Source organism: Acipenser ruthenus, chromosome 1 (genome assembly GCF_902713425.1).
Source record: "Acipenser ruthenus chromosome 1, fAciRut3.2 maternal haplotype, whole genome shotgun sequence".
Classification (NCBI taxonomy): Eukaryota; Metazoa; Chordata; class Actinopteri; order Acipenseriformes; family Acipenseridae; genus Acipenser; species Acipenser ruthenus.
In genome coordinates this window covers 29,046,258-29,067,389 of record NC_081189.1, presented here as the reverse complement: position 1 = coordinate 29,067,389, position 21,132 = coordinate 29,046,258, and the positions used below count along the sequence as shown (strand labels likewise).

At 38.3% G+C, this 21,132-nt stretch overlaps 1 protein-coding gene across 1 annotated transcript in view; it reads left to right on the top strand.

Annotated features, from left to right (window-relative positions):
- Positions 1-6,408: 6,408 nt before the first annotated feature.
- Positions 6,409-21,132, top strand: part of LOC131736961 (inactive tyrosine-protein kinase PRAG1-like) — a 37,678-nt gene continuing 22,954 nt past the window's right edge. The window contains exon 1 of the mRNA XM_059023023.1: positions 6,409-6,430. The gene's annotated coding sequence lies outside the window, so the exon portion shown is untranslated. The remainder of the gene's footprint in view (positions 6,431-21,132) is intronic.

Here is a 21,132-nt window from a genome sequence, read left to right as displayed (position 1 = left end):
AGCAACAACAAATCCTCGAGGATCCGCTTCCTGCCTCCCTCCCTCCTAGAGGCCATACAGATGTCCCCTCCTCAAGGAAGTTAGTCTGCTTGCCTGGTACAATCGAGACAGGAAACCTGTGGTATCAATGCCGCCGTTTTGTTTCCTATTCTGACAGCCAGTGTCAGGATGTGAACTCCTGACTCTCGTCTGCCAAGGCCCAGTGCTCTTCAACTGAGCATAAGTGCCAGATACAAAAGAAGCTTGTCCAAACTGCACTGCTTCCTCACCCCTTTACATGTGCTTATTCATGTACTGCCAGAATGGAAAGCTTTTCATAGAAAGCATTTTAATCCATTCAAGGCAACAGAATTATCCCAGTCTGATGCAGTTTGGTTTGCTGAATTCTGCCACTTTACACACACTCGTGTTGCATATTTTGTAGGATAAATAAACACATTTGCATTATAATTTCTTATAATAACTTCGGGCTGAATGTGGAACCATGTTATTCCACTAATTCTTTATTGCTGGAAAGGCAGGAGAAAATACATTTTGCTAGGAAAGGTTAGCAGACAATACTGATACCATTGGACTCTGCAGCAGTAAGAAAAATACAGTGATAAAGAAAAGGAATGCCAATGTGGGGTTCTGCCCTTGGCTTCTCTTTTAGAGACGATCACCATTTGAGCAGAATACCGTTTTGTAACTATTTTACTATAATTTCTCTTTTATCAGCACTGACAGGTCAATGTAAACTTTAAAAAGTGCTCATCTTATTGTTTGACACTTTGCTGTAATCCTATTTCATCTGAATTTCCTGTCTGTCTGGCTGTTAACACATTCAAGGTTGCAAGTCCCAGTGATTGAGAGCTTTAAAGCACTTATAGATTGTTAACATGAACCAAGTCACTGTAGCATGGTGAGGTTAAGCAGTACCTGTCCCCAACCTGCAGGAGCTACCGGATCAGTGATCCTCCCCTGGGATCGCCAGCCAGGATCAGCATTTTGAAGCACATGCGTACGACATGCACTCCTCTGACTACACAACTCACCCTGAACATCATGTGGCCTTGCCTTTAGCAAGCACAGACATCCCAGCAAGAAAATTAAGTAAACAAACACCATTTGTTTTGTTTATCATGAGTGTGCTATAATATGCACCACTGTACATTTATAAATTGATGTGCATGTGTATGGATATCAAGATATGTACTGCAAACCACATGGAATGGAAGTGTGAGGGAGTTACAGTCTCATTCTTCTTGAGGGAGTGTCTAGTTCAAATCTCGTGGAGGTGTCTAGCTTCTCCCAGACAAGTTCTGACATGCACAATCCCTGTAATGAAGCTGCAGACAGGAACTGCCTCAGTCTGCAGGAAGGTTTCGTTCCCTTACAACAACAATATCAGTGAAAATGCAGGCTCCTTTGTTCTGTATTTTTTTGCTAAGGTACACTTTCCCCTTTTCTTACTGAAACCCAGGGATCTGGGTTCTTAAAAACATGTCATTAAAACTGAATAGGCTGGGCTGGAAAATCAAAACAAGCAAAGAGGAAATGGTATAGACAGATTATCCTTATAAGACTGCATGTTTTATATTGATAAGCAAAAAGTGAAGTGTGATTTGTATAGCATTTGTTCTGTATTAAAATAGTATAGAGTATGTTCTGTATTAAAATAGTATAGAGAATAGGAATATTAAAATAGTGTAGAGCAGACTATATATCATAAGGCATTTAAAAGGTAATTTATGCTATGCACTGTACAGTACCTATATACTGTGTACTTGGATTATTCTATATTTTGACTATGTCTGCAGGATTATGCAATACATTCAATTTCTCTTCAGATAATCTGTTAATCTGAAACTTGAAAGTTTATGGTATAACAAAAACAGATCTGTTAAATACAGAATTCTAGGTTGTAGTGTAACTGCTAATTTACAATAATAGGCTATATACGCTCCTGGTGTATTTTTTTTATCTTTTTCTTTTAAACAGGGCATTTAGCTGAAGGAAATGCAAACAGGCAGTACAGTTAAAAAAAAAAAAAAAGTCAGATTATGTCACTAAAAGTGATTACTTGTAATTGTCTTTCAATACAATTTCATATCACTAGGAAACAGGTGTGATTAATCGATCGTAGATAGGATGATTAATCAATTAATAGAAAAAGTCAAGATTAAAACACCTAGTATACAGCTTTTGTAATTCTGAAGTTCAAATGGCAAGGAGAGACAGTATCACTGAAATAATAAAACACTGTGGTTTATGTATACGCATATTTGAGTTTTATCTTTTTTTTGTAGTTCCATTAAAGTGGCTGTCAAGTTACTGGCCCAGGCTTGCCCTCTTTTTCACAAGTGTAATCTCAATACAGCCATGAATGAAGGGGGACATCCAGATTAATAATGATATCAAATGTATTAAAACAATGTTATCTGTCCTTTCCAGGGGCACTACAATTTGATGTTCAGCTGCACAGTTGTTATCTGGGTATCTACAGTATAAAGGTATAGTACTCTTTAAAGTAAGTGTGTGTGTGTGTGTGTGTGTGTGTGTGTGTGTGTGTGTGTGTGTGTGTGTGTGTGTGTGTGTGTACATCCATGCTTTCAGGAGCATAAACCTAACCTTAAATCAAAACTTAACCCTGCCCTCAAAGTCACTATTACATCGCAAAATCGCCATTCATTCTCCCAGCGAGACGATTGAAATAATATTCTTTACACAACAGGTGCTATTAAATGTGTGGATGCTACTGGAGCACTTAGTATAAAATGAATAGACAAGCGCCATGTGAGTGTTTTTGCAGTGGAGTAAGCAGCCAATCAGAATGTGTTGGAAAATCCTTTATTTAACAGGTGTACCGCTGCTGCAGGGTAACGGCAACCACCTTGGTAATAATAATATCTATGTTTTATAATGCACATGCTTCATATAGAAAATTCATCCAGAAGGTGTTAGAGAATTGGACCAAGAATGTTCTTTTCATTATATTAAGAATTCAGAAATGTATTTTTTGCTGTTACTATTATGTAGTTGGAATTAATTGAGAATGCTGTGGCAAAAGAAAAGAACATGTCAAGATTTCAAGACTTTTATTTCTGACAAACAGCCTTGCAAATAATAAGCCTACACTAGTATTAACTGTAACATTGCAAAACTTGTATTACATTAACCCTAATTACAGAGTTGTGTGGTACCATTTTGATAGTACAGTGTAAACTGTATCTACATTAAACATAAATATTATGCAACAGATTATAAACAGTATTTAATATCTAAATAATATACATTGCAATGTTTATTTTGCTAGCACTTGTTTTTATGCATCTAAAGCATAGTTTAAAAAAAGCTTCTCATCTGTTCAATTACATTTGTTTTTTTACAATTTACATTTGCAGTCTCTAGACAAATGTTTTTGCTTTGAAGGTTCAAATCAAGTCCCTTTGTTTATGCACGTCATCCTTTTCACTTATGTTGAGGGTTTATTTGTAATTAAGAAGTTGTCTTGGGGTTGTTAAAGCAAAGCAGACCTGTGTAAGACACTTTGTACTTTTTAATTCCATCAAAGATTTAAACCCATCTATGAGTGGCTCTGAAAGTAGCTTTGGAAACAGAACTGATCTATGATGTGTTGAAGAGTTAAAGACAATGGCTTTTGCTTTCAGGTCAGCCAACTATCAGGGGTGATAGTTGTTTTCTGTTCCTTAAAAGATTATGATCTTTTTAAAACAAGGAGCCACTGTTATCCCAGCACAAAAGTGCCTGTTTAGGATTGCCTAAGCCTGGTGACAACACAGTTCATAAACTGTCAATCTGTGTTTTGCCCTGATAGGGCTCTAATAGGACTCCACTATCTTGTACACGTGAAAACATAGCAGGCTAGCACTGAACCACATCCCTAAAGAAACTGCCAGTCTGTAATTTTATGTAAACCTGTGTGAAACCAACCTAGAGGCTTTGAAGCTATGCGGTTTTGCATGGTTTATAAATCCTTCAAGTACAAGGGGCCTAACTTATAACTAAGAAAGAACTGTGTTAAAAAAAAACATGAGTCATTCTCACTAACCTCACAATCACTCATATGTAGCTATGATATGCCAAACAGACAACCGTGTCGTTTTTATGTGAGTAGACCTTTGTTAATGATATTTGAAAAAAATGCCCAGCAGGTATGGTGCATTCATCCATTAGATTTTAAACTGAGGTATCTACAGTAAACACCCCAGGGTACTGATCTTATCTGGTTTGGCAGTAACTAAACTCAGTCTGAAGTCTATTGGCACTTCTTAAATCCCTTTTGTAGTGGTGCCAAGGGTTTGATGGTTGGCTTCAGGTGCATTGAAAAGAGTGAAATATTTTAAGCCTTCGTGTTGATGAACTTTTGGACCCTTTTAGATAAAAAAACAAAAACAAAAAAACCCAACCATTTTTATATCTGGATTATGCTAGAAATACTGTGTCCAATCTTGATTAGCTCCTCTTACACACATAACCGTCCAGTTTTACTGGTAGGAAGTTACGAAGCATGCAACGGCAAATAAACGTGTTGTATCAGTGTGGCAAAGTGGGTAAGTGTGTGCAGGTGAAGGCAATGCAGCAGTGCAGAAGAAACAGACAGACAACGATATCCAGGTGCAATGGTGTTTAATGATTTCCAAAGCCTGACGGCAAAACAAACAGTAAACGATAATGATGTAAAGTAATATGGCGTGGTGTATCACATTAATTCTAATCCCCGGGTTTGACCCGCAACCAAAAGTCCTGTTCTTTATACACCCACACGTAACACAAAACACATACATGTTAGTCGGTTAGTGACTGAGTTAGTGCTCACGGTGCAGGTACAATTTACTTTGTGATAAATGCAGTGGTGTTCCAGGTTCATGCTGGCCCTTGGCGACAGCTCCGGAACACCACATCATTTCCCTTCCGGGTTGATGAGTTAGTGCACCGAAGCTCCGCCTCCTTTCTAGATGACCGACTTCCTTTTAACCCTGGGAATGAAGTGTCAGGCCAAACAGTCCAGGGTACTCTGTTCCCGTTACTTAGCGCCCTCACAGATCGGGAGGGAGATTTACCACCAAAGATGATTATATTTCTGTCACAATCAGTCATGACAAAGACTGTCATAATGTTAGCATTCATTTTCATAATGATTAACATCTTAGATATTATACATGTCAGTGATGTGACAGGTAAATCCATCCCTGTCTTGATTTTAGATGTCTCAGAGGGTTACAATAAAATGCAGCTGATAATAGGGAAGACAAAAAGATTATGTATTGTCAACATGTGAATCCATCACAATGTATAATATCGACTCTATTTGCTATAAAAATCGCTCTTTGAAAAGATTGATGGTTATAAATTTAAAAGCGAAATTTATCAGTTGCTAAATAAATCTTCCAGCTATAAAATATGCATAGTCATGCCACTTTATTCGTACCCACCACCCACCAAATCTGGATTGAGGGTTCACCCTCTGTACAGCTCTCCTGCAAAATGTACTTGTCAGATACATGACTTCGGTATCTTTGTGTTTTACAAACCTGAATGGTAAGGACTTGCTAAACATGTCCTGCCCAAAATGTCTTGACCCCTGATTCTCAAACCACCAAAAACACAGCAAAAATGAGAATTCATGACCTCCCTCCTCAACATCCATCACATTTATGTAAAAACTCAGTAAAGCATAGCGTCACCCTGAGTAGCATTCACTGTGAATGGGCCTGTTGCTGTCTGGGAGCTTCACTGACCGGAACCATGCTCAGAGATCAGGAAGCAGCATCAGGAGATCCATTGTCAGAATACATTAAAGAGTGATATGCATGTCATCTGAAGCTGGGGATCATGTGAAACAGGTGGACCACCCTAACGGCAATCTCCCTTTACACTACAAAAGAAAACAGTAACCCGCATTCCACACTGTTGATAGCTTGAATGAATAATTACAGATGCATTTCTTAGAAATAAAAAAGGAAATTGGTCATGTATTACTGGAGGAGGTAGTGGAGACAGGGACATACTTCCATATGTATGCTATACGTTATAATTTTGCATATGTCTAGAGAATGGCTTGTCCTATTTTGAAGAAACTTGGTAAGGACTTTATTATTATTTGTATTATTATTATTTATTTATTAGCAGATGCCCTTATCCAGGGCGACTTACAATTATTTATTGTATCATAATCAGGTCACGTGTAAGCTGTCTGTGTGCCTGTCACAAAGACGGCCAGAGTGGGTGGCGTCAGACCAGAAGCAGGAACACAAACAACAGAGACGGTGGTGATGAGCTGAGTGCAAATGGTTGCACTCAGCGTTTATTAACAAAATAAAAGGGTTTAACAGACAAAAACACGGGACACGGCACTACACGCCAAAATAAACAGACAGACAAAACGACTAAACACTTAACAAACGGTGCACGGAGACAAACAAACACGGTGAGTACAAAACACTTATAATTATTCTTATCACTTATTTTAACTCCTTTCTCTCTCACCCGTTCTCCTCTTCCGAACACCCAACCACCAGTGAGTGAAAAATGTGTCTCTATATATACTGTTGTGCTGGGATTCAATTACTAATTAATTATTCACTTGAATCCCAGCACGTGAATTAATTCTGTGCAACCCCGTGCTCGCATATTATATTTTAAATGCACGTGCGTGATGTGCAATCCCGTGCCTAAATACAAATCTACACTTTTTAAATACACGTGAAACACAGACCCGTTTATATCCCGTGTACCAATGACTATACACCAACATTTACACACGCAACATACAACACATAACACACAAATGCACACAGGGGCGGGGCACTTTGCCACAGTGCCACACTTATATATATAATTTACAGAAGCATATATTCAGATGCCGTTAAATACTATTCTTTACCACAGGTTATTGATAGTACCAGGATGTGGCGAATGTAGTCTGTCTTGTCAATATGCATTTTAACATATATCTTTAAAAGCTATTAAACTTTCTAAGAATTCTCTCTGGTTATTTACAGTATCACAATATGGGCGTGTATGGTATGGAGGTTGTCCATTCAGACACACATTTTTACATAATGAGAACCACTTATGCAATTGTGATGAAACTTGCTAAAAATCGTCTTTTGCTAGATCTTTATTGTATCATGCACTGGGTTGTATGCAGAGGCTGTCCAACATACTTTAGCACAAGCTATTGAGAGTATGGGGTATATGAAGGTATATGTCTTTCTGCCTGTTTGTCAAATTTACATTTTTCTATGGCATACATATATGAGGGCCAGTTGCCTTTTTTCCAGGCTACCAGCTTAAGTAAATAGTTGTGTATCCCACTTGCAGTAAAATAAATATGCAACATCTTAGATTAGTTTCAGTTGTATTCAGACATTATAACACAGTTGAACTTGCCAGTTATGAATGTTGGTAAATAAATAAATAAATAATCAAATAAACCAGCAATCAAATCTATTGACAGTCCCAATAATGATAATATTAAACCATTGTAAACAATTGTATATTTATGAAATCAGGTTTAAAAGAGAGAAAAACAATGTCCCCAGGTTTGTAAATGCTTCTTTTCACTTGGTGAAGGCTAGAGAAAATTCCATTGCTTTCCTTGCTTCTTCAGAAAGTTCCATTTAGGTTTTAGAAGACCAGCAGTTTGTGGTGACACAAAATTGAGGCAATACAAGCTGTCCAGTATAAGAGATCTCTAGCCTTTTCTAATTGTGTTACCTTATATAGTGTGGTGGTAAATAAGCACTTTCCTAGCCAGGCAGTCTGCAGTGCTCCAGTCTGGTAGGTGAAATTGTTTCATTATTGTCTGTGAGTCACCAATTAATTAGTAATTTTTGACTTGGATACATTTTAAATAAATTAATAGAGAATTGTAAAAAGGCTTTAATTGGCTATCAGACAGAGGTTGCCTATTGTAAGTGATTGTCTTTTGTAAAGCTGACATCCAAAATTCACAGAAAGAACTTCATACTACAACCAAACAATGGCCCACCCTACAGCCTCTTTCCATGGTTGCCTGATAGTGGGTCACTTGAGATCACTGGAACAGTGATAGTGAGTTCACTGTAAATTTGGGGTGTCATGGGTTTCAATATTGCTTTCAGCCCAAGTGTGCTCAGTGGACTCAGGCCTTGGCGCAACAGGAATTTGAAAGCACAAATTAAGTTATTATTATTATTATTATTTATTTCTTAGCAGACGCCCTTATCCAGGGCGACTTACAATTGTTACAAGATATCACATTATTTTGTACATTCAATTACATTATTTTTTACACATTATTTATTTTTTACATACAATTATCCATTTATACAGCTGGGTTTTTACTGGAGCAATCTGGGTAAAGTACCTTGCTCAAGGGTACAGCAGCAGTGTCCTCCACCGGGGATTGAACCCACGACCCTCTGGTCAAGAGTCCAGAGCCCTAACCACTACTCCACACTGCTGCCCCGTTGTTTAAAGTGCTCATGCCAGGTGCATGTAATCAGAGTAAGGAGACCATCACTGGCACACATCCTCTTTTGAGGTCACAGGGGTGCCTTTAACTTCTGAGTTTTAAAGTCATAATGAGTGAAACAGATGGTACAAAGTGAATATAAGCAACAAGAGCAATACATTAGTTTAGATAACGTAATATTTGATACCCACACCAAGTTGCATTTTGAGAAACTCTCATTTAACTCTTTTAAAAGCAGTTGGGAAAAGGTACCATAATCTATACAATATAGCTACATTATCCCTGAACAAATTATTCAGTGGTTGAAGAAAAGTACCATTAAAGTAAAATAATATGCTAAACATCAATATAAATTCACACAAAGTACTGCCATTGCTATCTTAAAATGTGATTCTTGATAATAACTAGGACAGTCTTGTGTTGAGTTAATATGTTATTATGTATGCATTGGTCTCCTAGCAGTGTTGTTCAGTGTTTGCCTAAAGGTTAATCATTTTGTCTAGGCTGATATGGAAAGATTTAAGCAATAGCATGTAGGTAACAAGTCCTCCTCGCTTTCTAATCCTTTCACCTGTCCAGCAGGGAAACATACCTATCTATGAAAAATGAACTTTTGTTTTGCCTGAAGGTAATGGAAGATAATCTCACGTTTCAAGATCTAACAAGTGTGAAAGTATACAGTGCTTCAACAGCAGTTAAATTATGTATATTATTTCAAACTCTTTTTTTTTTGTATTTGCAAGCAGAAACCAGACTGGCTTCGGGGCTAGTGTTTTATGGAAAGAGATGTAAGGCTCAAAAAGGTTTACTTGCTATCTAGAGGGGTAAAGGCTATATAAAAACAAAAAATAAAGTTGTACATGAAAGAGGTGGGGGTGTATTTGGGATTTACAGAGAACATGCTTTTCGTTTAGCAGAACAGTGATAGGAGTTTGCTTGGGTACACAAGGGGATATGGTTTTATGACACCACTCAGCCAAGTAAAAATTACTATTATTGATGTTTTAAATATGAGCTGATTTGTGAACTGCAAAAATGACGGGAGGTTGTATATACTAGAAGGTCAGACACACAGCATTGGAAATTGTCTCTCAAAACACTTGTCTGTTGTCTGAAGTTGAGGTGTTGATGTAATTAAGCTTGTTTAACTGGAAACTCCAGTTAAATCTCATCTCAAGGACAACAATGACAGTTATCTGTACATTTTGGGCTTTTCAAAAACAGATCTTCACGGCAGATACAGTTCAATAAAATAATCAACAAACAAACAAAAAAAAAACTGTAAATATTTATTCACTCCACTGAATGCAAATTATTGTTTTACAGGCACTTTTTCAGTTATTGTTATGAAGCACATAAGACGCTAATCCTGTCCCACAACATTTTGTTTTGTTCTCTGGTGGTATCAGTTTGCCATCTTAAATAGTAAAGTAAAATATTAAATCTACTAAACACCAAATGATAAAATACTGTCCATGGAACTAGTCATACACTGATGTCTGAGGAATTGGAAGATTGGAAGAGACACAAAGAAAAATCACAATAATGTATTTGGCTAAAGGACCGCACCGTTTTAACAGTTGGGTCTAACTGTCTAACAGTTGATAGTCTAGTTTTATCTCGGCCATCAGGTTACAGGTTAAATCCCTCCTGGAGACAACCTAGGCATAATGTGTCTACCAGCAGCAGCAGCAGCATAACCTGATATGTGTGTGTTGGGGAGGGGGTGGTAGCGTTTGAAGTGTGCGTTGTAGACGTTAAGGGAGTAAGTGACCCTGCCAATGCGTTTCACAAATGCTCCTAACAATCTCAAACAAACCCAGCAAGTTCCCAAGCATCACCTTTTTTTTTTTTATAAACAAATGTTCATTCTTCAAATAAACCAAGAAAAATAAACAACAACCTTAATGTGATTTAATTTCTTCCTTTGACACAGTGGAAGGCTTAATTAGGTAGAGAAGGTGTGTCTGTCTGATGATAGCATAGACCTTTTAATGTGGAGTGAGGTGTGAATGTGACCCATTAGTGAAGCAGATGTGTTAACAGCATAAACATGAAAAAAGGGAAACAGGCCCACTTTGAGTATTTTTGTATCAAGTCCTGTTTCAGCTGTTCCTAATCCAGGTGGCAAGGCAGTGTCATATGTAAACTTTAGAGATTTATTGTAATTTGGTGAAGGTTGTTGTTTAGGAGCCTAGCTTAGTCATACGCAGGATGTGGTTGTTTTATTATACCAATGTTCTTAGAAGTTGAAAAAGAAAAATATGTTTGTGAACAGGCTGGCTGTAGGGGTGACGTCAGGCCAGTGTTTTATTAAGACAAATAAAACAAAAGGTTTGAACAAAACGAAACACTTTTCACAAAACAGAAAAACAAACAAACAGCTCATTGGCCAAAACAGACAGACAGACACGGTGAGACAAACTCAAAACAAGTACGGTGCTGCTTTAATTCAACTCGTATAGCAATTGTAATTCTTTAATTCTTTTCCCTCTACTCCCGCTCTCTCCTCACCGAACACCCAACCCCGAGTGACTCGTGCATCTATATATACAGTTGTGCTGGGATTCAATTACTAATTAATTATTCACTTGAATCCCAGCACGTGAACTAATTTGTGCAATCCCCACGCACACATACTACTACATACTTTATCTGCACGTGAAGTGATTGTGCAATCCCCGTGCCTAAATACAACTATATATTTTAAATCAGTCGTGCTACACAGACCTATTTATATCCCGTGCACCACTATATCCACATATAACAGACAACATGAAATTCAAAAGATACGCACAGGGGCAGGGAACACTGCCACAATATTCTATAGTTCATTAAGGGTGTACTGTATTGTTAAAGACAGATGCATACACTGTTTGCACCACACAACCGCAGCCATTCTTTAGGAGGTTTGTAAAGAGATGGGCATGATCAAATTGTTTTCTCTCTTTCTCCAGGAGGCTAAAACCTAAAAGGCCCATCGGTTATTATGCATGCCTATAGGCCAAGGTTTTTGCTCCAGTGTGAAATGTGCATATCAAACTCTTTCAACACTGCACCTCTGGTCTGCCCACATATAAGGTTAGACACAAGTTACACAAATAGGACCTTATGTTAGTTCAATTGTTCATTGCGTTTGTCAGCACCATGTAAACAGACAACAATCCTATGATTATAATTGTCACAGACATGCCACAGAGTGTCTGTGGTAATGTGGGCTGTGGATATTGGATTTCAATTGCCCATGGGTTCATTACTTTGGGTAACTTCTGAACAATGCACTGAACTTGCTTAGTCGAAGAGTTATGGTAAACACAAAAACATACAACTCAATATAAGGACTATTAAGTGCATCTATGAATTGTAAGATTAGTATATTTTCAGAAACCATATGCAATTTTTGAAAAAGTGTTGAAAATCAACCCGCTAATGTGTTATTTACTCAGGAGTATCTATTTAACAACTGGGAAAAATGCCAATAAACACAAAATATGATACCTTAACACCTGGAGAAGAGCCCTAATTAGCTCTGATTGCCCACTTAAATATACACATCTTTCTTTTACGGAGACCCGAGTTCACACCACCAAGGTATTTTCATGCTAAGTGTGCAGCTAATGAAGCTGTGTCTGAGTGCGTGTAGGTGTGATGAGGGCCAGAGGAAGTTGTAACTTCCAATGAAGTGGCTGTACTGTCCCTCGAGAGCTCTGAGGACAAAACAGTGCTTCACGTTTAATGTAATGCAATATCAGTTATTGTAAACCTGGTGTTACTCTTGGTTCCCTGCAGTGAGCCAACATGCTGTATAGTTGGGGGACTGTAAAGAATGTATAGTAGACCAATGCTAGCTTTGAGTTGAACTGGGTACTACTAGATTCTAATCCTTTGACTGAGGTAGCGAAATAACAGTTTGAATTGTGGACTAAAATGGAAACAGTTTAATATTATGATTTCCAGACTGGTTTTATGGTGCCAAATGGAAACATATGTGGATGAGGTATATCAATACCACAAGTATTGAAGAGCATCATGGTACAAAGGATGTACCTGTGCTGGCCCTACGGGCACAAAGCTAAAACTAAACATGTCTTCTCTCCCAGGACAGTGGGGTACAACCATTAACTTGTCCCCCCTGCAATATTCTGCCCCTTGTCAATACCACATGTGTAGAAGAAATTAAACATCTACTGGAAGCAGTGCTGCAGTGCACCTACAGAGAAGACAAGCTTGAGAGACCTTTTGAGGGCACAGCGTTTTAAACTTTGGAGTTTTACAAAGTCATCAAGATGTGTTGGCTGAAAGAGAAAATTATATATAAAGGGACTCTAAGCAACAAGAAGAATATGTTAGTTAAGAAAATACTGGTGTTTCCTACCTGTACCAAGTTGGCCAACTATTTCTATGAAGAAATCACTGGAAATGTGTATTTTTCTCTTGCGCTGTTTGTCAGGAATTGATGGTCTCTTCTGTTCTGGTCCTTTCTGTTGTGGCTAATAATGATTTACCTAGAATTAATATACAGAATCTAGGATAGTAATTCTTTGAAAAACCAAGTCAGGCACCCCTTCTAAACTTGCATTACAGCATAACCCATTTTTAATACAGAGAAAGACCATCATAGTGTCTTTTCAGTCTATATCAGGTTTCCCAAACCTGGAAACCCCAAGTGACAATACTCTTTTTAGTACATGTTTGTGACGAGGTACACCCCGCCCCTGTATTTATTTGTATTTTTTGTTGTATCATTATCATTTAAATGTATTGTTTGGTGTTTAAAAACACTAATGTTTTGTTGTTTTACAGCATGGATGGGGTTAAAATTCCCCATCCAACTAAACGTGCGCAATAATGTGGCCATCTCCAAATTAATTAAGTGATTACCAATTTGGAGATGGCCACGTATATATTGTGATGAGGTGTGGGGCACTGTGGTCGAGGGCCGGTATTTTGGGCCACGGATTTTGCGCAGTCTGTACCCTTTTTAAGGAAATGTAGTCCTGTTGGTCTGGCGCAACAGGACTTCAATTCCCAGGAGGCCATGGGACTGATGGGCAGCCATTTTAGATGGCATAATTATAAAATAGGTGATTGGGTAATTGATTCAACAGCTGCCTTCAATTAAACAATTGGGAGCCTTTTAAAAAGGGCAGGGTCAACCTGTTGGTGGAGGAGAGTTGGAGAATGAGCTGGGAGCTGTGTGAAAAGGGAAACAAGAACCGAGTCTTTTGTGCAAGGTAGGACTTAAAAGTCCTGGTGTTTTGGGGCCGGTAAGCAGCTTAGCTGCCCGGGCTGTTAGTTAGGGATACTTGCTTGTTTAGTTAGAAATCCATAAAGGAGTTAGGCTTTTGTTTGTTTATCTTGGATGTTTTTTTTAAGCACTGTAAATAATAAACATACAGGTGCTAACATTCCTGGAAGTTTGACTTTCTTTTATGCTAGAGGACAGTGTAAAAGGTCTGGAGGAAGTGACAAACATAACACACATATTCAGAGTTGTCACAATATATAAAGAGCGGATCAGCAGCTTATCAGGCTTGGTTGTTCTGAAAGGAGGAACATAAGAAGATATAAAAAATATGATTGCTACTCGTGCTGAATTTCAACCAGCATGGTACTTGTTTTGTTTGAACCATTGTGTTTGTTTATTTTGGCCAAGTGTTTATTTTGTAAAGTGTTTTGTTTTGTTTTGTTTAATATTTTATTTAATAAAGAAAGAGCGCATTTGCAACTCACCCCGTAGTACCTTGCTGTGTGTTTACTTCCTGGTCGGTGACGTCACCACTCGACCATCCTGTCACCCTGTTGTAGATGTTTTGTGGTATAGGCCTATATATAAATTGGAATTTGTTGTTGTCAAGCAGCAAACTTAGATTTATATATGTCCAAATGCCAGAGTAGCTTTAAAGTGTAACCTTATAGGTTTACGAAGTATATCGTCTGATACACTTTTGGGTGTGTGCCATCAATAAGATTGAAGAGAACCAAATTCTCCATCCCTCTGGCACCAGTTTATATGTTTAATGTGTGTCCAGTGTTAGCTCCTCTCTGGATTTTAGTCTAATTTGCCTTAGCTGGGGTGATGGTGCCTAGGGTCCCTCCTGCTGAGAGATATCTCCGGTGTGCAGCTGTCTCACATCTATAAAAAAACTGCTCTTGGCTGAACAATTTTCTCGATGTAGACATCCACAGCAAAGCTCAATAAGGCTCGTTCAGCCATGATGTCCACCCAGCCATGGTTGTGCGCTTCTGTTCACCTGTGCTAGTTGATAATCTACTGTAGACTGGACTGGGCTTCGATATAAATAGTTCAATGTCATTCACATGTGCAAAACAGTGTCCAGCTGTACATTTTACAACAAAATGTTCTAAAAAGCTTATAGTCCTTCAAAAATTCTTACGCTTTTGGCACACATTTTATTTTAAATGGCACAGCAGTATACCACTGCGGACAAACATATGCTGTGGAATTACCTTTACATGCTTTCATGTAGGTTGTTTGTTGGTTTGTTTGTACGGATTTGTTTTAAGCACCACTAAACATTTGATTGAGTTTAAAAAAAAAAAAAGGTTGCATAATTATTATTTTTCACGAATTTTAGGAGTTGTCTTCCTTTTAACATATGCATTCTCTTCAATTTACAAAGGATATTTTAAGTGCTCAGTGAGGGTTTAGGAATAGAATATTGGCATGTTATCTCTGCATTCCAAACTACGCCTACGGATTCGAGCACTGACATTCCAGCAGGAAGACAACAATTGAGTGGAAAATAGGCTTACACGAATGCATTCTTTCTTCCTAATGCCAGACGCCAGGTTTCTGTTTTAATTCTAGTTTTTGTTACCTAACTGCAGCGTGTCATTAAAGAGCACTTAAGGCAGCTATTATAAAAATGACCATTTATTCCAGAACAATGCAGATAAAATGTGTACAGTAATTTAGGAAGTTTAGCACCTTCTATATGTTTTTATGCATCTCATGTCAATGTCATTCTGTATATAAGCCTATGGGCAGCAGTGTGGAGTAGTGGTTAGGGCTCTGGTCTCTTGACCGGAGGGTTGTGGGTTCAATCCCCAGTGGGGGACACTGCTGTTGTACCCTTGAACAAGGTACTTTACCTAGATTGCTCCAGTAAAAACCCAACTGTATAAATGGGTAATTGTATGTAAAAATAATGTGATATCTGTATAATGTGATATGTTGTAACAATTGTAAGTCACCCTGGATAAGGGTGTCTGCTAAGAAATTAATAATAATATTGCATCCATCATCCAACTTCAAAGAAAATGAAAGCCCAGTTTAACTGGTCAGTGCTAAATAAAAAAAGAATACTAACTATTATTCTTATTCTTACTAACTTGGGTGCATGTTTTTTTCTTTATGCCAATTCACAATGCGGAATCTGTAGAATTACATAGCAGTTGGAGATTACAAATACAACAAATGTATGGTTTGAGATTATATGTTTCAGATGTTTCAACTTCCTAGCCTAATAAGAAACTGTATTTCAGCGCTGAGAAATCCATCTGTAAGATTACCTGAACAGAAGCTGGGGTCTCATAAACAAACGTTCAAAATGTTTGTAAGTATTAATGCGACCCTCCTGCATCAAAGCCATGTTATATAACATAGTTTTTAATGCGTTCAGCGTGGTGATTGATATTCCTGGGTAGACTGGTACCAGGCAGGCACATTCTGTCTGGAAGGGCTTAATGTTCTGCTTCGCTGGGATTGAAAGCTGGAACCCGCTGGCCTGATTCAGTACCCCCCCTCCCCTCCTGTGCGAAAGCTTGCCAACAAACAGCCTGAAAGACTGTTTTGTTTTCTCAACAGTCACTGTGGTCTTCAGGGCAGAGAGCGAGAGAGACCGGGTGAGCAAAGAGGGAGTGGGTGCATGTGTGAATTGAAGAAACGGCAGCCCCGGCTGGTGTTGTTCATGGGACAGAGCCAACCATTTGAATCTGTGATAAAGAGATTTTCACACAAGCCAGAAAGCCTCAGAAAGCCTGAGCCTTGGTAAAGCCTGGCTAGTTCCGAGGCATGCAATTAGTTATTACTTTTTGAGCTGATTAAGCAGAACGCTATAACTGTGTCAGGAAGTGACCTGCAGAAAAAGGGAAAACTAATCAAGGTAGTTTAAATGGTCAAGGGAAACCCTAATGTGAAGAGCCTGTAGTCTAGGACCACCGCCATAGGTCATAGGTCACTGTTGCTATATGCCTATACATTGTTTTGCAGTTCTGCTTAATATGGACAGCAGTCCTGAGAAGACAACAGTACATAGCTTTTCACAGGGATACACGCACCATCTGACACATGGCAGATCAGTTAGGAATGTTTAGGTTTTTTTTCACATCAGTATTGCAAAGTGGACTTCTCACTTTACAACAACTCTGGCATCTGGTGGTTTGAGTAATTAGCACCACAGAATAGAGAACAAGCATGGTTCTAAAAGACTTGCAATCTTGTTCTATACTTACAGCTTATTGCACCTGCTCTCAACTGTAAAAATGATTCAAACCCAGAAGAAAGACTTCACATTGCATTGGAAACATTAGTAAATAGAAAAAATATACAATTAAACAAGCATATATAACCATGTAGGTTGGTTGCTACTCACCTCAGTATGGATGTTTTAAATGTATGATGTGTTTTCAACATTCCTGTGACCTATAAAGCAACTACTGGCAATCAATCAAAGCAACTTCTGCTGGAAAACATGCCTGGGATTGGAACTTCTGAGGACATGGCCAAAAATGCAGGCTATTTTTCCAGTTCTGAAATGTTCACTTTAACTGCAGTACAGTAAAGCTTATCAAACTGAAGCTGCCACCATTTTGGATCCACTTGAAAGCCAGCAGGGTATGGTAAACTGCACAGCAACTGGAGCCAGTGATGCAATTTCATTACCTTTTCAACTCTACAAACTTTGGTCTGAGCCACCTTTTTCATCAGTGTAGTCTCATTTTAGCCTCAGGCTTGTATCCCCCCTCCACAATTACATGCTAATTTATTAATTTGAGGGACTGACTGTCTGTAACAGGCCTGGAGGTATTCCCTTTGGCTTTGTAATGGAAATCAATACCTCGACCTCCAATCTCCTCCATTTACAGGAAATTCGAACTATTGGATTAGTCTCATCAAAACAACCCCCTTTTTTTCAATGTTAGGAAAAACATAATTGTTAATAGGTATATTATGCCATTTTAATGAACCAGTTGACGTAATGGTGATATATAGGCTTAGCTCAAATTGCAGGTTGTCAAGCTGTATTGTGATTCAAAGGGCTCAAGGGGTGAAACTATTAACAGTGCTTCTGCACCAAAAAAAAGGTCCTATTCAGTAATTTAAAAAAAGGAGGTCCCAAAGAGAGCACATTTTAATACATTTCACATTTTAGATGCTTTCTTGATAGAACAGCACCAACCACACATTTTGTTTTACAGGCGTAAGACATGGCTTTGGTCCCCAGTGCTGTCTGCCATGTTTAAGTCTTTACAGAAACAGCATTAAGTAAAATTGAACATATCAGTCATTAAACACATTCGTTTTTATTTGTCAATATTAAAGTGGCTTTAATCAGACAACAGCTTATTCTATGTTATCTTTTAATATTTCATTGTGGTATATTTTGAAAGCATGTGTGAATTTGTGTAAGGAAATCGCAGCGTAATTAACCAATTAGTCCAAAGCTTGATTAAGAAGACCGAGGGAGAGCTGGGAGGACGTTTAAGATAACGAGCAGCTTGTGTGAGCATGGATGACGGGGCTGAGCAATAAGAGTGGCAGTAGAGGTTTTGACAAACTGCTACTTTGTGTGTAAAACGGGGTGAGCTGTAGGTGAAGTTTTTAAACTGTTGCATATACTGGCAGAGTGGTTGATGTCCGCATATAGTAATTATAACTCTCATGTGTTCCCACTTCTGTTACATGTAGTAAGTGGGGTGGAGAAATCTAGAATGACTCCTATTCGATTGTTTAACCTGTAAATTGAAAATCAAGTTATTTTTCTTTCTTAGCTGTGAGATTGGGATTCTTTAGCCAATAGAATATGTGCCTGATGCTCGATATCTGAAGTCCATTGCAGGTAAGATTGAGGATTCACTAGGTTTGTACCCTGTTTAGTTGGAGCTTGATTTGAATACTTTTTGTTGTCAGAGTCCTCAACCACATCTCCAGTTCATTAATGTAACTACGTCTGGGTTGTTTTATTCTGCTTTAGGTCCCCTTTAGTGCTTTACAACCTGTGGTACTGACTTGTGAACAAAGCTGCCTATAATTTGTCTAGTTGGTTTATACACCTCTGTCTTTAAAAAGCCTTAGAATATGATCAATTTGATATAATCTCTAAATACACAAAGCATGTTTGATCTTATAAATCAAAACATTGAAGTACAGTTTTTCTTGTCCTCTACTTTCTTGAAGTTCATGTATTGTTCTTCCCCAATAAAATAACCTGGGCTGGTAAACTAGGGAAAAGTTCGGAAACAAAATTTGAGTTGCTTTTTATAGAGCTGGCGTAGTCGGATTACTGCACAGCGTAGTGGCTTAGTCTGGGTGTAGTTGCCCCCACTGATGATCTGCCCCCCCCCCCTTCCTTATTTGTGGAATTACCCGCAATATAAACTGAGTTATAACATTATGAGGTGTATATTGGAATTGATTTCCACAGTAAAGTGGTTATTTCAGAATGAACCATTAAAACAGATGCTGCCTTTATAGGATAGGTTCCCTTGGGAAACAAAGTGGTGCTTTTCCGTCACATAACAAGAGAATCAATTGTTTAAAAAGTACAGCATGATGATTCACAGTGGAGCATGTTCATATATCTGTACCAAACAAAGGGACCTCTTTCCTCTGGGTTCTGAAAGCCGTGCCGCCTTGTGTGTTACACATATCAGAGCTGCTATGTAACAGCACTTTGTGAAACATGATTGTTTGGCAGATTTAGGATTTTGTTTTTTTACACTTGGATGCAAGTTCAGTAATGATTTTAAGGTTCTACTGCTGTATAGTTATGATAAGTACAGGCAATTCAAATAGTAATATAAGAGTGATTTCTTATTTTATACAATTATTAATTTCTATATAGAAACCATCCATTGCTGATATATTACGCTCTTCACATAAAATCCTAAACCTAATGTTATTTATGATCAGAAAAAATAGACAAAAGGTGTTCTCATGTAAGGCATGAGATAGGATGCCAACCGAAGACACTGTAGTCATTGATTATATGATCCAGACTAAAAGGGTATCTATGGCAATCAATTAGGGAGGTTCACAATTGCTAGTTGTCCCATATTTCATAGGCAGCGTGTTTTTCTTGTTCCATTATGAGATAGAGGGGGCATCTCTCAATCAGATTGTACAGATAAATCTATATCAAATGTACGATTACAATATGGTAATCCTCTAGTTGTTTGAGTTGGAAGATTACAGTAATGGCTACTTTGGAATGGCTTCATGTTTCAGTGAAGACATCATTCATAATTCTAAGCTCTATTACTCTCAAGAATCATGAAAGAGGCAGACTTGAACAAACTGTTTATTTTATTTGGAGTTGGTTTGCTACATGATGTGGAGGTGGAATGAAAATTAAAGTTGGAGCAATGTAGGGGAAACAATACTGGCTGGGGTGCTGTACTATCCTGGAAATCATCTGCTGCTAATAATGATCCACCAACGCCAGTTGCCTGCAGGTATGCTGTGTTTTTATTTGTTTTCTGCAGCAGTCTCTTTGTAGGAATAAACCACTTTAAGCTACACAGCCATGTTATGTTTTCTTAGTGATCAGCAAATGTGGTGTTTCCTAGAAACTAAAGTATTTAACCCTTTACATTCCAAGCATTGCACACGAAAACCCTAAGCCTTCTGAAAAAACATATGTTGCCAAGGTCACAATATTAATAAAGGGTTTTATAAACCTTCTTAAACAAATTTATTTGTTTTAAAGCAGCTGCAGAATATTTCAGTCTGTGGCGTTTTTATCTTAATACTCATTTTTGTAAGCAAAACCTGTTGCACTCCACTTAGTAAGCCTGCAGGTATTCTTCTACAAACTGGATACAATAAGTTTGGATATTTGATAAAAACAAGCTGGCCTGAAAGGGTGAAACCTGGTTTCCCCCTAATATAAACTTGTTCAGGTTGCAATCGTTAATGAAATTCAGCCACAACAAGAAAGAGGAAATGTATACAGCCAGTTTAATTGCTGTGTCTGAAGCTTTTTTGTTATTGCCCTTTAATGGAAAGGTGTCAGTCGTAATGTTGATTAAGATAAGGTGACGATGGTGGACCCTGCCTGTTCAGGCTAATGAATACCTCTGAAACTACAGTAACAATTAAATTGAACTGGGCAGGGCACTGCAGGGGGGGGTATGGTTTGTTTAACTAAACTGCTGTGTAACATTTGAAATTGTTTCCGCGGTCAGTGCTTTCAGGGGGCAGGCAGAGGAGCGTATTGTGAATCAGCACAATAGATTCCATTGAGACTGACACAGCTGATATTTTGCTGAACAAACATAACAGTACCACAGGTGAACTGTGGTTTATACAATGTGACAAGAGGTTAATGAAGTGCTGTAAAATCAGGCCTGTTTGACCCAATTTCCTTGGGAGAGGCCCAGGATTGAGAACTGCTTGGGTGCACTGGGAGGCTAGGTGACACAGC